Source organism: Bos mutus, chromosome 7 (genome assembly GCF_027580195.1).
Source record: "Bos mutus isolate GX-2022 chromosome 7, NWIPB_WYAK_1.1, whole genome shotgun sequence".
Taxonomy (NCBI): Eukaryota; Metazoa; Chordata; class Mammalia; order Artiodactyla; family Bovidae; genus Bos; species Bos mutus.
The window spans coordinates 79,841,096-79,856,558 of NC_091623.1; positions in this window are offsets into that span (position 1 = coordinate 79,841,096).

Here is a 15,463-nt window from a genome sequence, read left to right on the forward strand (position 1 = left end):
CATGGACGGATGAGCCTGGTGGGCTGCCATCTATGGGGTCGCACAGAGTCGGACACGACTGAAGCGACTTAGCAGCAGCAGCAGCAGCAGCCCCCCTTTCTGACCCCTAAGAAGCTTTCTTGCTCATGTGCAGACAGGAAAGTCTTCCATGACCTCAGGAAGAGGTAAGAGGTTATCTCTTTACTTCACTAGATGTCAGCTTTCACCACTAGCTTTGTCCTTGGAGTGTCTGGGTGAGAACAAAACTTAAAATCTACTGTACTTGACAAACACCGGCTGTCCAGCCCAGGGACCCAGAACCCTACTACCTCAGAACCACGTGTCTGTGCCATGTCTGAACCACGTATCTGTGCCATGTAGAACTGTCGGGGGTATGGATTGAGGATGGAAGTCTATCTCTTTGGACAATAAAAGGAAGCAATTTAGCAAGGAATGGTAAGTCAGACTACTTGTTTCAGGTGAGGTGTCGCCTAAGACTTTGATAAAATCCCCAGGTAGGTGGCTCTGGGGCTCAGGTCTGCCATTCAGAAACTCAGCTTTCCTGATTCATTCATGTCTAAAGAATCAATTCAACAAAATCCCCTAGAGACGGTGTACAATAAATAAAAATCCCACTACCTCACAATTCACCCTACTGTCAGCAGAGGGCGCGCCTTCTCTATGAAGACAATTCAAATTAAAAACCTGCTTCAGGACAGTTAATAGATGAACCTTATTTTCTTTTTATTTTACTGTATTTTACAAGAGTTATACAATGAGCAAATATTACTTACATGATTAGAAAAAATGTGGGACTTCCCTGATGGTCTAGTGGTTAAAATTCTTTGCTTCAACTGCAAGAACTTTCTCTCAAATGGTATAGAAAGTTTTATATGTCTGTCATATGACAAAACACTACTTGTCGTACCATCTCAGAGGACTATGTCTTCTTGGTACTAGTAATTCAACTCCTCTATGGGTTTGAAATTTTTCATAATAAAAACTTGGGGCATATTTTAAACATAAAATGGAAAAAAAAAAAAAAGTTTGGGGATGAAAACAAGACAAGTATCAGGTACTACTGTTGCTTAACAAATTGCCCCAAAAACTTAGCATCATAAAACAACCACTTTGCTTACAATGGGTCATAAATTCAGGAAGGGTTTGTCTGGGCGGTTGTCACTTGGGGTGTCCCGTGCAGTTGCAGGTAGGTGTCAGCAGGGCAGCAGACACCTAAAGGCTTCCAGACCGGTTATGCAAAGTGACTGACTCACATGGTTGAAGCCTTTCCAGCAAAGCAGTTTAGGGGTCATCAGACTTCTTACATGGCAGCCCCACACAGCTCAAGGATCAGAGTGTGTGCAGGCCAGAAAGTGAAGCAGAAGCCAAGTCCCCTTTCATGACCTGGGACCTCATTCCCACCCACTGCATAGCTTCCTATAGGCTAAGGTGGCTGGTCCCACGTGGTAAGAGAAATTTAGCTGAACATAAGGTTGCCACTCCACTTCCCTGGCTCCCTTGCAAATACGGGAACTAGACCAAGTTCTGGTGAGTGGGTAATGAGGAAAGAAGACATGTACAAATTCTAGGTTTCATTCTAAAAAGAAAGAGGGTTGCCTTCCCCTTCTCTTTTCCTCCTTTCTAGCTGGAGCCAGGGCACCATCTCTGGGAGCTGGGAACCATGTGTTGAAGATGGTAAAAAACGACGAAATGGAAGACTGAGCTCTTGTTGGGTGTGAGTCTGCTGTGGCAGCCTCAAAGACCACCCACCTGAACTTCTGAGTGGATGAGAAATAAAACATATTATTTCGCCCATCATCAGATCGTGTTGGGTGTCTCTGAGCGACCAGACTGATACCTTAAAGGCAAAGGTCCTCTGCTTTCAATACAAGTGCATCTCCTGGAAGGGACACACAGATCCCTGTGAAACAGAGTAGGACCATGTGGGGCCTTTCTGGGAGCAGATCCCCACCCCCCGCCTACTACCACCCCTCATTGTAAGAAAACTCTAGCTTCCTAGGCCTTCCCTGAGTTCCAAATAGTAAATTTAATCAGAGAAGTGGTCCCTGGTGGCTCAGGGGTAAAGAATCTACCTGCAATGCAGGAGACGGGGATTCAGTCCCTGGGTTGGGAAGATCCTCTGGAGAAGCAAATGGCGACTCACTCCAGTATTCTTGCCTGGGATATCTCATGGGCAGAGGAGCCTGGTGGGCTACATCCATGGGGTTCCAAAAGCGTTGGACATGACTTAGTGACTAAACAACAACAACAACAGAAAATGCAGAAACAATGGAAAGCAGTTAAGCAAGATTCCGTGCCTCAAGACAGGCGATGGGGGGACTTCCGTGGTAGTCCAGTAGCTTAGATTTCACACTCCCAATGTAGGGAGCTCAGGTTTGATCCCTGGTCATGTTACTGAGTCCAAGCTCACTCTGCTCATTGCATGGTGGGCCAATAAATCTGAGAGACAAGGTGTTGAGGCAAGGAAGAGACTTTAATCAGAGACCCGGCAGATGGAGAACATGACAGGCTAGTGCCTTAAAATAACCATCTTATGGGGTCTGAATGCCAGATTATTTTATAGATCAGAGATAGGGGAGGTGAGGAAGCAAAGTAAAAAGGCCATTAATTTTGCAAACATCTCCTAGAGTGGCAAATCTCAGGCAGGGGATATGTTAAGTTCTTCCTTCCTGCCATCCACAGGTGGACAGGGTTCTGAACAAAGGCCCTTTAGTTAAATAGTCAGGCAGAGGGGCAGGATTCTCTGAGGTGGGCCGTTATGTGTGATTATAATAAAAGCAATGAAAGGCAAGTCAAAGAAATAGTTCCAACATGGAGTCAGAATTGGCTTCCTTCCTGCAACAGTCAGGGAACTAGATTCCAATGCTGCAACTAAAGAGTTTGCCTACCACAACTAAAGATCCCTCACGCCACAGTAAAGATGGAAGAGCCTTCGTGCTGCAGCCAAGACCCAGTGCAGCCAGAAAAACGTGTGCTCAGTCATTCAGTTGTGTCCAGCTTTTTGCGACGCCATGGACTGTAGTCCACCACATGCCTCTATCCGTGGGACTGTCCAGGCAAGAATACTGAAGTGGGCTGCCATTGCCTTCTCCAGGGGATCTTCCTGATTCAGAGACTGCAGGTGAATTCTTTACTGCTAAGCCACTGGGGAAGCCTAGACAAATGAATAAAATAAATATTTTTCAGAATGCTTAATAAATAGGAAAAAAAAGATGACACAGAAGTAGTCAAATATACTTTTTTCAAAAGACAGGAAATGTGGTGCATGTTTCCACATCAGGAAGGGCCCTAACCTTTGCCTCTAGATGGAGGGGTGTGGGAGAACTGACAGAAACTCAAGGCCCCAACTGGGCTGGAGGCAAACCACTTATCTCTAAGGAAATCCTTTCAGGAAGCCTGAAACTCCAAGTGTTTGTTAAAGATATTTAAGGAAAAGAGTAAATGATCATAATTATGGTGAAGGTGAGTATGTGACATGGTTATAAAACAATATATAGGATATATATAAATGTTTAACTTATATAAAGCTAAATAAATATTTATGTAACTTTATGACTTTATAGATGATTTATCTATTTATCTACATATATGAGAAAGAAGTCTGACAGTAAATAGAGATGGGGGGTGGTAGATTGTAAGTGTGAATGTTTTATTATTTGCTTTCTGATTTCTAAAATGAACATGTTTTGCTTTTGTAATATGAAAAAAAGTGTTAATGAATGATACTTTTCACTTTAAAAGGTTATTGTAAAACACACACACTCACACACACACACAACAAATTAGAGGTCACTGTAGCTAACCATCTAAGAGTCCCCACCTTTCCCCCACCAGCTTCTACTGGCCCCAACCCCCATCCTCAACTCCTCTGCTTGCAGCCCATCCCTGGTTGCCTACCACACCCCCAGCTGCAACCCCCAGCCTTGGTCTAGTTTTGAACAAACCCTAATGTACCAAACAGAGGTTCTGGGGAACCCTGGTCAGAGACTGTACCCAACACATTTGTGTATGCTGGGGGTAACTGAGCCCATGAATGAGATCCCACCAGGATGACCCAGATAAGAGGATGAAGGCTGAGAAACTTCTGGAGTGGAGGGAAGGCGGAAATAGCAGTGGTTGAAGAGAATGGCAGGAAGTGGAAGAGGAAGAGCTGTGGGTCACTGGCAGAGGCTGAAACGCTGAAGCCAAGGCAGAGGAGTAGTGGGCTGGCCCAAGCCGCTTCCGGGCCCACAAACACTGCAGGTCCCCACGAGGCCACCTGTGGGCCGCTGTACCCTGCACATCTCACAGACAAACCCTCCACCCTCGGGAACTGCAAGCACCATACCAGTCAGTCACCGAGGTTCCAGTGAGGGCCTGAGGTAGGAGGTGGGTGGGTCCCAGGGCTGGACAGTGGGTGTTTGTCAAGCAGAGTAAAATTGAAGCTTTGTTTTCAAAGGACAAAGTTAATGGCAGGAGCTGAGCCCTGTTGGAATAAAGAGATAAGACGACGATTTCTGGGGTCAAGGAAACCCTCCTGACTGCATGTGCAGAGGAATGCTCCTCGGGGTTCAAAAAGGAGGGGGTGCCACCCCATAATAGGTAGCGCTAAAACTCCCACAGGCCTCTGCACCGGAGTCCATCTTGGCAAAAACTTGCATATGCATATTGGGGAGAGACCTAGAACAGATCAGGAGTGAGAAAAGAAATGAGATAATTGGCCAAAAGTAAACAAAGACCTGGAAGAACTGCCCTATACAGATGATTTAACCATCTCTTTACTGTTCTCCTCCTCATTAGGGAGGGTGGGCTTTCTCTCCACGTGTGTATTTCTGCCTTGCTTCTGTCTTATTTAAATTAACTGTTTCTCTGTGTGCTCTCTCACACATTATATTGTGTCTCTAATAATAAACTTTACACTTGTTTTTACAGTTCTTGCCTCCTTGAGAAATTCATTTTTCAAATGGGGCAAGAGCCAGGGGAACTTTGCTTCTAGCTTCTAGCCATTCTCCCACATACTCTCTGGTGGTCTGGTAGCTAGGATTTCTGACTTTTCACCCAGGCTACCCAAATTCAATTCCTAGGTTGGGAACTAAGATTCTACTTCAAATCGCTGCTGTGTGCTGTCTCCGGAGATCAGGCCCATCTCACCTGGGAGCCATGTTGAGCTGGGTGAGTTCAATACCCAGCTCTTGTCAGCTCCTGAATTATCTTTAATCTCTGGACTCAAGGTTAGCATAGCTCTGCAGGTTTAATTACACCGTGCTTTTTCCATTTGGTACTTCCGCTTGCTTTGTTATCCACAGGAGGATCACGGTTTGAGGGAGTGGCAGCCAGGCACACACGAATCGCTTGACCTCTCTGGGGACCCACATCAAAAGAAAGACAAACAGAATACAGAGACACCTGAAAGTGCTCCTCACTTGAGGAGAAACCAGCCTGAATCTTCTGTCTCCTCCTCTGCAATCTCTCTGGGATGGCTGCCTTCCCACCCCCTCTTGCTATTTGACCTGGCAGCCCAGCCCCATCTACCACCCAGGGGCTTGAGGGAGAGGAGACCAGAGTACAAGGAAGGCTGAGATGGCCTTGGAGGAAATGAGGTAAAAGATAGAAAGGGGATGGTCCTGATTAAGTTCAGTTCAGTCACTCAGTCGTGTCCGACTCTTTGTGACCCCATGGACTGTAGCACGCCAGGCCTCCCTGTCCATCACCAACTCCCAGAGTTTACTCAAACTCATGTCCATTGAGTCGGTGATGCCATCCAACCATCTCATCCTCTGTCATCCCCTTCTCCTCCCGCATTCAATTTTTCCCAGCATCAGGGTCTTTTCCAATGAGTTGGCTGTTCGCATCACGTGGCCAAAGTATTGGAGTTTCAGCAGTCTTTCCAATGAATATTCAGAGTTGATTTCCTTTAGGATTTAGTGGTTTGATCTCCTTGTGTAACAGGAGAGAAAAGGGCAGGGCACAACTTTTGAAAGAATGACATAGCCCAAGCACACAACATAAACTGATTAGAATCAAATGGGACCAAGATGGCAGACAAGACTAGACCTTGATCCTAAATCAGCAAGTGAAATGACACACCTAGAGGTGCCATGACAGTTCCAAGTCACTATCAAAAGACCATGGTGTGGGCGGTGGCCCAAATCCTGGAAACTTCTGCCCCTTCCCAAAAATAGTTGGAATAATCATCCCACTCATTAGCATATGAAATTACCCAGCTTATAAAAACTAACCAAGCTACATTTCACTGTTGCACTCGCCCTGTGCAATGGCCCACACTCTGTGGGGTGTGTTTTTATCTGTATCTGAATACAACCACTTCTTACCTATCACTTTGTCTCTCACTGAATTCTTTCTATGATGAGACATCAAGAACCTGAGCTTCATTAGGTCCTGAAACCAGGTACTGTGGGTTTTGGCTGGGTTTGAGTCCCAACTATGTGGGTTCAAGGCCCAACCAGGGTTTTGGCTGGGTTCGAGTCCCAGCCATGTGGGTTCAAGTCCCAATCTGTGGTAAACAGTTTCACTTGGAGTCCAAGGGACTCGCAAGAGTCTTTTCCAGCACCACAACTCAAATGCATCAATTCTTAGGTGCTCAGCCTTCTTTATGGTCCAACTCTCACATCCATACATGACTACTGGAAAAACCATAGCTTTGAATATATGGACCTTTGTCACCAAAGTGATGTCTCAGTTTTTTATACTCTGTCTTGGGCTGTCCTCTTGAAGAAAGTGAAAGAGGAGAGTGAAAAAACTGGCTTAAAACTCAACATTCAAAAAATGAAGATCATGGCATCCAGTCCCATCACTTCATGACAAATAGATGAGGAAACAATGGAAATGGTGAAAGACTTTTATTTACTTGGGTTCCAAAATCATGGCAGATGGTGACTGCGGCTATGAAATTAAAAGATGCTTGCTCCTTGGAAGAAGCTATGATCAACCTAGACAGCACATTAAAAAGCAGAAACATTACTTTGCCAACAAAGGTCCATCTAGTCAAAGCTATGGTTTTTCCAGTAGTCGTGTATGGATGTGAGATTTGAACCATAAAGAAATTTGAAGAATTGATGCTTTTGAACTGTGATGTTGGAAAAGACTCTTGAGAGTCTCTTGGACTGCAAGGAGATCAAAGCAGTCAATCCTAAAGGAAATCACCCTCAGTATTCATTGGAAGGACTGATGCTGAAGCTGAAACTACAATACTTTGGCCACCTGATGCGAAGAACTGACTCAACGGAAAGGGCCCTGATGCTGGGAAAGATTGAAGGCAGGAGAAGGGGATGACAGGATGAGATGGTTGAATGGCATCACTGACTCAATGGACATGAATCTGAGTAAACCCTGGGAGTTGGTGATGGACAGGGAAGCTTGGCATGCTGCAGTCCAAGCGGTCTCAAAGAGTCAGACACAACTGAGTGACTGAATTGAACTGAACTAGGTCTGTCAGAATGTGGTCCACTGGAGAAGGGAATGGTAAACCACTTCAGTATTCTTGCCTTGAGAACCCCATGAACAGTATGAAAAGGCAAAATGATAGGATACTGAAAGAGGAACTCCCCAGGTCAGTAAGTGCCCAATATGCTACTGGAGATCAGTGGAGAAATAACTCCAGAAAGAATGAAGGGATGGAGCCAAAGCAAAAACAATACCCAGTTGTGGATGTGACTGGTGATAGAAGCAAGGTCCGACGCTGTAAAGAGCAATATTGCATAGGAACCTGAAATGTTAGGTTCACAAATCAAGGCAAATTAGAAGTGGTCAAACAGGAGATGGCAAGAGTGAACGTCGACATTCTAGGAATCAGCGAACTTAAATGGACTGGAATGGGTGAATTTAACTAGATGACCATTATATCTACTACTGTGGGCAGGAATCCCTCAGAAGAAATGGAGTAGCCATCATGGTCAACAAAAGAGTCCGAAATGCAGTACTTGGATGCAGTCTCAAAAATGACAGAATGATCTATGTTCGTTTCCAAGGCAAACCATTCAATATTACAGTAATCCAAGTCTATGCCCCCAACAAGTAATGCTGAAGAAGCTGAAGTTGAACAATTCTATGAAGACCTACAAGACCTTTTAGAACTAACACCCAAAAAAAAGATGTCCTTTTCATTATAGAGGACTGGAATGCAAAAGTAGAAAGTCAAGAAACACCTGGAGTAACATGCAAATTTGGCCTTGGAGTATGGAATGAAGCAGAGCAAAGGCTAATAAAGTTTTGCCAAGAGAACGCACTGGTCATAGCAAACACCCTCTTCCAACAACACAAGAGAAGACTCTACACATGGACATCACCAGATGGTCAACACCGAAATCAGATTGATTATATTCTTTGCAGCCAAGGATGAAAAAGCTGTATACAGACAGCGAAAACAAGACCAGGAGCTGACTGTGGCTCAGATCATGAACTCCTTATTGCCAAATTCAGAATGAAATTAAAGAAAGTATGGAAACCACTAGACCGTTCAGGTATGACATAAATCAAATCCCTTATTATACAATGGAAGTGAGAAATAGATTTAAGGAACTAGATCTGATAGACAGAGTGCCTGATGAACTATGGACAGAGAGAGGTTCATGACATTGTACAGGAAACAGGGATCAAGACCATCCCCACGGATAAGAAATGCAAAAAAGCAAAATGGCTGTCTGAGGAGGCCTTACAAATAGCTGTGAAAAGAAGAGAAGCAAAAAGCAAAGGAGAAAAGGAAAGATATAAGCATCTGAATGCAGAGTTCCAAAGAATAGCAAGGAGAGATAAGAAGGCCTCTCACATGAACAATGCAAAGAAATAGAGGGAAACAACAGAATGGGAAAGACTAGAGATCTCTTCAAGAAAATTAAAGGGGCGGTCCTAAGGTGGCAGAGGAATAGGACGGGGAGACCACTTTCTCCCCCACAAATTCATCAAAAGAACATTTGAACGCTGAGTAAATTCCACAAAACAACTTCTGAATGCCGGCAGAGGACATCAGGCACCCAGAAAAGTAGCCCATTGTCTTCGAAAGAGGGTAGGAAAAAATATAAAAGACAAAAAGAGAGACAAAAGAGGTAGGGACGGAGATGAGTCTTAAAAAAGAAAGAAGTTTCCAAACACCAGGAAACACTCTCACTGGCGAGTCTGTGGAGAGCCTTGGAATCTCAGAGGGCAACATAACAGGGAGGAAAAATAAATAAGTAATTAAAACCCACATATTACGTGCCCAATGGTAACTCCCAGTAGAGAAGCAGTGCAGAGGCCTGCATCCGCCACTAGCAAGTGGGGGCTGGGCAGGGAGACGCGGGCTGCATTGCTTAGAGTAAGGACCAGGCCTGAATGCCCCGAGGGCAATCTGAGGGAAATAACTTGAGATAGCAAACCAGACTGTGGGATAGCTATCCCTTGAAAAGCCCTAACCTAAGACACCTCCAGGCCCGCTCACAGAACAAAGGACTGAGCAGAGCTAGTGGGCTGCGGGCTGGCCCATCCCCCACTGGAGACAAGCAGGAGAGGGCAGCCAGAGCCAGAAGGGGGCAATCGCAGCCCCAGAGAGGCATCATCTACCAAACAGCAATCAGGCTTTGTTGCTAACCAAGACTTCTTGGGATTCTGGACGGTCGACATCCACCAGGAGGGTCACAGTCAGAGATCAGCTCCCCAGAAGAGACACATGGCACACCTGAGAAGGTGCACCGGTTGTACACCTAGAAAACCGAGCGGCAGGGACAGGGGAGGTGATAAGTCGCAGCGACCGTGCTCACCAAACACCCGGTCACCTGAGCTGCTCTGACCTGGGAAGGGCACAAAACGCAGGCCCAACCGAGTCTGCGCCTGTGAGGAGTACCCTAGTACCTGAACCTGAGCGGCTTAGACCTGGGAAGTGCATACAACCCAGGGCCGGCCTCAGGCAGTCCCCAGCAGAGCAACCTAGAGCCTAAGCAGTGTAGACAAGGAATGCACACACGCCGAGAGCAGGGGCAAGCCCAGTGTGGCCGAGACACTGTGAGCACACGCCAGTGTTATTTGTTTGCAGTGTTCCTCCCTGCCCATAGCACAACTGAACAAGTGAGCCTAAAAAAGTGTCCTCCACCACCCCCATGTGTCAGGGCGGAAATTAGACACTGAAGATACCTGCAAACAGAAGAAGCTAAAACAGAGGGAACCGCCTTGGAAATGACAGGTGGAATAGATTAAAACCCTGTAGTTAGCATTGACTACATAGGAAGGGGCCTATAGATCTTGAGAAGTATAAGCTGGATCAAGGAAGTATCTGAAAATGAACTGACCCCACATTGTCCAAAACAACACCAGAGAAAGTCCTAGATATATTTTTACTATTTTCATTCTTTAAATTAAAAACAATTTTAAGTCCTCTATTACGCCTTTAATTTTCATTTTTATCACCTACTATTGCTTTGCAAAAAAAAAAAAGACCCTATTTTTTAAAGCAAACTTCATATATATATGTTTTATAATTTTTGTGACTTTCTTTTTTCTTTAATATTGTATTTTTGAGAATCCAACCTCTACTCTAGATTTTTAATTTTTGCTTTTTGGTATTTGTTATCAATTTTGTAGCTTTAAGAAGCAAATCTTCAGTACCCATTTTTACTTGGGATCGAGATTAGTGGCTTGACCTCTCTCTCCCCCTTTGGACTCTCCTTTTTCTCCACCAAGTCACCTCTATCTCCTCCTTCCACCTTCTCTTCTCTACCCAACTCTGTGAATCTCTGTGTGTTCCAGACTGTGGAGAACACTTAGGGAACTGATTACTGGCTGGATCTGTCTCTCTCCTTTTGATTCTCTCCTTTATCCTACTGGCCACCTCTGTCTCCTTCCTCCCTCTTTTCTTCTCTGTGTAACTCTGTGAACATCTCTGATGGATCCAGACTGTGGAGAGCACATAGGGAAGTGATTACTGGCTAGCTTGCTCTCTCCTCTTTTGATTCCCTCTCTTCTCCTCCTGGTCACCTCTATCTCCCTCCTCCCTTTTCTCTTCTCCATATAACTCTGTGAACCTCTATGGGTGTCCCTCACTGTGGAGAAACTTTTCATCTCTAACCTAGATGTTTATCATTGGTGCTGTATAGATGGAGAAGTCTTGAGGCTACTGTAAGAATAAGACTGAAAACCAGAAGCAGGAGGCTTAAGTCCAAATCCTGAGAACACCAGAGGACTCCTGACTCCAGGAAACATTAATCGATAGGAGCTCATCAAATGCCTCCATACCTACACTGAAACCAAGCACCACCCAAGGGCCAACAAGTTCCAGAGCAAGACATACCACGCAAATTGTCCAGCAACACAGGAACATATCTCTGAACTTCAATATACAGGCTGCCCAAAGTCACTCCAAACCCACTGACACCTCATAACTCATTACTGGACACTTCATTGCACTCCAGAGAGAAGAAATCCAGCTCCACCCACCAGAACACTGACACAGGCTTCCCTAACCAGGAAACCTTGACAAGGCACCCATCCAACCCCACCCACAGCAAAGAAACTCCACAATAAAGAGAACTCTACAAACTGCCAGAATACGGAAAGGCCACCCCAAACACAGCAATATAAACAAGATGAAAAGGCAGAGAAATACCCAGTAGGTAAAGGAACAGGATAAATGCCCACCAAACCAAACAAAAGAGGAAGAGATAGGGAATCTACCTGATAAAGAATTCTGAATAATTATGAATAGTGAAAATGATCCAAAATCTTGAAAACAAATTGGAGTTACAGATAAATAGCCTGGAGAAAAGGATCAAGAAGATGCAAGAAAGGTTTAACAAGGACCTAGAAGAAATAAAAAAGAGTCAATATATAATGAATAATGCAAAAAATGAGATAAAAAACACTCTGGAGGGAACCAACAGTAGAATAACAAAGGCAGAAGATAGGATAAGTGAGGTAGAAGATAGAATGGTGGAAATAAATGAAAAAGGGAAAAAGAAAAACGAATTAAAAGAAATGAGGACAATCTCAGAGACCCCTGCTTCTGCTGCTGCTGCAGCTAAGTCAATTCAGTCATGTCCGACTCTGTGCGACCCCATAGACAGCAGCCCACCAGGCTTCCCCATCCCTGTGATTCTCCAGGCAAGAACACTGGAGTGGGTTGCCATTTTCTTCTCCAATGCATGAAAGTGAAAAGTGAAAGTGAAGTTGCTCAGTCGTGTCCGACTCTGTGTGACCCCATGGACTGCCGCCTACCAGGCTCCTCCATCCATGGGATTTTCCAAGCAAGAGTACTAGAGTGGGATGCCATTGCCTTCTCCGCAGAGACCCTGGGACAATGTTAAATGCCCCAACATTCGAATCATAGGAGTCCCAGAAGAAGAAGACAAAAAGAAAGACCATGAGAAAATACTTGAGGAGATAATAGTTGAAAACGTCCCTAAAATGGGGAAGGAAATAATCACCCAAGTCCAAGAAACCCAGAGAGTCCCAAACAGGATAAACCCAAGGCGAAGCACCCAACATATATTAATCAAATTAACAAAGATCAAACACAATGAACAAATATTAAAAGCAGCAAGGGAAAAACACAAGGGGATTCCAATAAGGATAACAGCTGATATTTCAATAGAAACTCTTCAGGCCAGGAGGGAATGGCAGGACATACTTAAAATGATGAAAGAAAATAACCTACAGCCCAGATTACTGTACCCAGGAAGGATCTCATTCAAATATGAAGGAGAAATCAAAAGCTTTACAGACAAGCAAAAGCTGAGAGAATTCAGCACCACCAAACCAGCTCTCTAACAAATGCTAAAGGATCTTCTCTAGACAGGAAACACAGAAAGGGTGTATAAACTAAATACTAAATTAAATTTTAAATATACTAAATAAAGTAAATGGCAACGGGATCATACTTATAAATAATTACCTTAAATATAAATGTGTTGAATGCCCCAACCAAAAGACAAAGACTGGCTGAATGGATACAGAAACAAGACCCCTATATATGCTGTCTACAAGAGACCCACCTCGAAACAAGGGACACATACAGACTGAAAGTGAAGGGCTGGAAAAAGATATTCCATGCAAATAGAGACTAAAAGAAAGCAGGAGTAGCAATACTCATATCAGATAAAATAGACTTTAAAACAAAGGCTGTGAAAAGAGACAAAGAAGGACATTATATAATGATCAAAGGATCAATCCAAGAAGGAGATAGAACAATTATAAATATCTATGCACCCAACACAGGATCACCACAATATGTAAGACAAATGCTAACAAGTATGAAAGGGGAATTAACAGTAACACAATAATAGTGGGAGACTTTAATACCCCACTCACACCTATGGATAGATAAATCAAACAGAAAATTAACAAGGAAACACAAACTTTAAATGATACAATAGACTAGTTATACCTAATTCATATCTATAGGACATTTCACTCCAAAACAATGAATTTCACCTTTTTCTCCAGCACACACAGAGCCTTCTCCAGGATAGATCACATCCTGGGCTATAAATCTAGCATTGGTAAATTCAAAAAAATTGAAATCATTCCAAGCATCTTGTCTGACCACAATGCAGTAAGATTAGATCTCAATTACAGGAAAAAAACTTTTAAAAATTCCAACATATGGAGGCTGAACAACACGCTGCTAAATAACCAACAAATCACAGAAGAAATCAAAATATGCATAGAAACGAGTGAAAATGAAAGCACAACAACCCAAAACCTGTGGGACACTGGAAAAGCAGTGCTAAGGGGAAGGTTCATAGCAATACAGGCATACCTCAAGAAACGAGAAAAAAGTCAAATAAATAACCTAACTCTACACCTAAAGCAACTAGAAAAGGAAGAAATGAAGAACCCCAGGGTTAGTAGAAGGAAAGAAATCTTAAAAATTAGGGCAGAAATAAATGCAAAAGAAACAAAAGAGACCATAGCAAAAATCAACAAAGCCAAAAGCTGGTTCTTTGAGAAGATAAACAAAATGGACAAACCATTAGCCAGACTCATCAAGAAACAAGGGGAGAAAAATCAGATCAATAAAATTAGAAATGAAAATAGATCACAACAGACATCACAGAAATACAAAGGATCAGAAGAGACTACTATCACCAACTATATGCCAAAAAATAGACAACTTGGTAGAAATGGACAAATTCTTAGAAAAGTACAACTTTCCAAAACTGAACCAGGAAGAAATAGAAAATCTTAACAGACCCATCACAAGCACAGAAATTGAAACTGTAATCAGAAATCTTCCAGCAAACAAAAGCCCAGGTCCAGACGGCTTCACAGCTGAATTCTACCAAAAATTTAGAGAAGGGCTAACACCTATCCTACTCAAACTCTTCCAGAAAATTGCAGAGGAAGGTAAACTTTCAAACTCATTCTCTGAGGCCATCATCACCCTAATACCAAAACCTGACAAAGATGCCACAGAAAAAGAAAACTACAGGCCAGTATCACTGATGAACATAGATGCAAAAATCCTTAACAAAATTCTAGCAATCAGAATCCAACAACACATTAAAAAGATTATACGTCATGACCAAGTGGGCTTTATCCCAGGGATGCAAGGATTCTTCAATATCCACAAATCAATCAAGGTAATACACCACATTAAGAAACTGAAAAATAAAAACCGTATGCTTATCTCAATAGATGCAGAGAAAACCTTTGACAAAATTCAACATCCATTTATGATAAAAACCCTCCAGAAAGCAGGAATAGAAAGAACATATCTCAACATAATAAAAGCTATATATGACAAACCCACAGCAAGCATTATCCTCAATGGTGAAAAATTGAAGGCATTTCCCTAAAGTCAGGAACAACACAAGGGTGCCCACTCTCACCACTACTATTCAACATAGTTTTGGAAGTTTTAGCCACAGAAATCAGAGCAGAAAAATAAATAAAAGGAATCCAAATTGGAAAAGAAGAAGTAAAACTCTCACTGTTTGCAGATGACATGATCCTCTACATAGAAAACCCTAAAGACTCCACCAGAAAATTACTAGAGCCAATCAATGAATATAGTAAAGTTGCAGGATATAAAATCAACACACAGAAATCCCTTGCATTCCTATACACTAATAATGAGAAAATAGAAAGAGGAATTAAGGAAACAATTCCATTCATCATTGCAATGAAAAGAATGAAATACTTAGGAACATATCTACCTAAAGAAACTAAAGACCTATATATAGAAAGCTATAAAACACTGGTGAAAGAAATCAAAGAGGACACTAATAGATGGAGAAATATACCGTGTTCATGGATCAGAAGAATCAATATAGTGAAATGGAGTATACTACCCAAAGCAATCTATAGATTCAATGCAATCCCTATCAAGCTACCAACGGTATTTTTCACAGAGCTAGAACAAATAATTTCACAATTTGTATGGAAATACAAAAAACCTCGAATAACCAAAGCAATCTTGAGAAAGAAGAATGGAACTGGAGGAATCAACCTGCCTGACTTCAGGCTCTACTCCAAAGCCACAGTCATCAAGACAGTATGG